Below are 2,916 nucleotides of genomic sequence, written 5' to 3'. Positions count from 1 at the left end.
TTGACCCCTGTCCTTGCTATAATTTCCTAATACAATATTTCACTCTGTTCAAGTCAGCTTAAACTTTTTGTTTTCTTTCAAACATAAGAATTTATTCATAAACTCTGTTGGATAATTGGAGATGTTCACTTGGTTTTCATTTTTCTCTGTATTGAATTATCATTTCATATTTTATATTTGCATGTTCTCTCCATTTTTCTATGTAACTTAAGTGAAAATTTGATTTCTTAGAATTTAAGAAGAGCTTTCCTGTTTTATGTACCTAAAAGGGTATATGTTCTGTTATCTCACTATGCATTCCTTTGGAATTCTGGATTTTTCTAATTTATTACATTTCTTCCATAATTTGAATGCTAAGAAAATTCCTTTCTGGTAATAAGTTACATGGGACTCAATATATTTATCCAGACATTCCTTTAGTCATTTGCACTTGGATATGTTTCTATTTGGGGCATAACTAAGAATTTGTCCTTTTCCTCAATATTACAATATATATTCATACAGTTTGTAATTGGCAATGCTTTGCTTATAGTTGAAAGGTATTTCTCTATTATGTCACACAGTGTTGTACATGTTACTCTTATTTGTGGAGTTTGAAATTTAATTGTATCTGATAGGTAAAAATCACCCTTCTATATACATATAATCCCATGAGGTTTTCAGATCATGCAGAGGACTTCCTTACTTGTTAACAATGAAGTTGACCCGGGAAATAAATTGTGTTCCTGGCATGTGTCCATAGCTTAGCTCTATTTATTTGAATGATAAATTTTTTTTTACTTTTATTTAATAAATTTATTTTTTTTATTTATTTTTTTTTATCTTTTATTTACTGAATATAAATTTCCAAAGTACGACTCATGGGTTACAATGGCTTCCCCCCCCATACCGTCCCTCCCACCCACAACCCTCCCCTTTCCCACTCCCTCTCCCCTTCCATTCACATCAAGATTCATTTTCGATTATCTTAATATACAGAAGATCAGCTTAGTATACCTTAAGTAACGATTTCAACAGTTTGCTCCCACACAGAGACATAAAGTGAAAAATAATAGATGATTTTTTTAAGTGATGATGAAATCAGATCAGACCTATTGTCATGTTTAATCCCAGTGAGAGTCAAGTTGGGAATTGATAATTTCTTTTTTTTTTTTTTTTTACAGAAGATCAGTTTAGTGTACATTAAGTAAAGATTTCAATCGTTTGAACCCCATAGAAACACAAAGTGAAATATATTGTTTGAGTACTCGTTATAGCATTAAGCCTCAGTGTACAGCACATTAAGGACAGAGATCCTACATGAGGAGTAAGTGCACAGTGACTCCTGTTGTTGACTTTACAAATTGACACTCCTGTTTATGGCATCAGTAATCTCCCTATGCACCAGTCATGAGTTTCCAAGGCTATGGAAGCCCCTTGAGTTCTCCGACTCTTATCTTGTTTAGACACGGTCATAGTCAAAGTGGAGGTTCTCTCCTCCCTTCAGAGAAAGGCACCTCCCTCTTTGAAGACCTGTTCGTTCCACTGGGATCTCACTCACAGAGATCTTTTTGCCAGAGTGTCTTGGCTTTCCATGCCTGAAATACTCTCATGGGCTTTTCAGCCAGATCCATTGAATAAACTTTTTTCTGTTATAGATTTGGCCTTCGTAGTATAATATTTCATTTCGAAGGGCATAACGCATTCACCCCAGGATATTTATAGCACTTGCTATCAGCTTAAAGTTGGCTAGCTTAATTCTTTGTCCCTGAAGACAATGTTGTCAGTTTTTTTTAGCAGAGATATAATTTTGAGTAAACAGGAGTGGCTGACACCAAGGTAGACTTAGATATTAAGATATTTTGAGAAAAGTATACTAAATATTGCTGCAAGCCACAGCATGGATAAAACAGGAAAACATGGTGCACTGCAAGATGTCATCACAAAAGACCACAAAGGATATGAATCAATTCACATGAAATGTCCATAACAGGCTGATCCTTACAGACACAAGACAAATGAGTGGTATGCAGGAGAGAAAGAATGAAGGATGTGGAGACACTGAAAAGGACTATGGGGATTTGTAAGTGGGTGATGAACATCTGCAGTTTTATCAGCAATGATTTGGTAACTATTTTAAAGAATCTTGATAAAAAACTTTATCTCATTATTCAATGATGTATCCTATCATCTCAGAAAAATATACAGTTTATTAAATAATAATTATCATCAGAGTGTTACAGTCACACAAAATGAATGCCAAGTCAAAGGCCAAATAGTGGGTAAACAAGTGTGGGATATGCACATAAAATAATTCCTGTCAGTCAGGCAAATAACAACATATCTTCCATCAGCTGTAGGGAAGTTATTTCCCTGTATTGAAGCTGGAGCTTGAAGTCAAACTCCAGAAAGCATCAATCATCTGAGCCCATCAAGGGGATTGAAGCATATGCAATTTTAGACTGTGACAAGCACAAGAGGGCTGGCAGGTCTGCACAAAAAAGAGTGGCCAGACACTTTTCTACCTGGGGAAGAGAAGGCAGAGAGAAAAGCCTGGCCTCCTCTTCATGGCATGATCTAAAGCTTTCACCCTAAGATTACCACAAGGCAGGTCCTCCCTGTCTCCCACACAGCATCCCTGAGATGAGAGATTAACTCACCTTCAGATAATCACTTCCTATCTCCCTATATCAGACAGAGTACAATCCGTAGCTGCCACACAACCAGAAGATTCACATGCTTAAAATGTTTACCATAAATGTCCCATTAGGCATCTTGGCTAAGAATATACAAATTAAGAACAGACAAAATCAATGAAACATTGAGAAGGGACAGAACACTGTGAAAACACAGACTAGGAGAGAGCACACGGTAACACTGTGCCTCAAAGGTCACCAGCCCCATTATCAGTTGCCCCCAGTGCTTGGCAACCTGCTG

Source organism: Oryctolagus cuniculus (genome assembly GCF_964237555.1).
Source record: "Oryctolagus cuniculus chromosome 16 unlocalized genomic scaffold, mOryCun1.1 SUPER_16_unloc_1, whole genome shotgun sequence".
NCBI lineage: Eukaryota > Metazoa > Chordata > Mammalia > Lagomorpha > Leporidae > Oryctolagus > Oryctolagus cuniculus.
The sequence above is the reverse complement of the archived record's forward strand: the minus strand, read 5'-3'. Positions refer to the sequence as shown.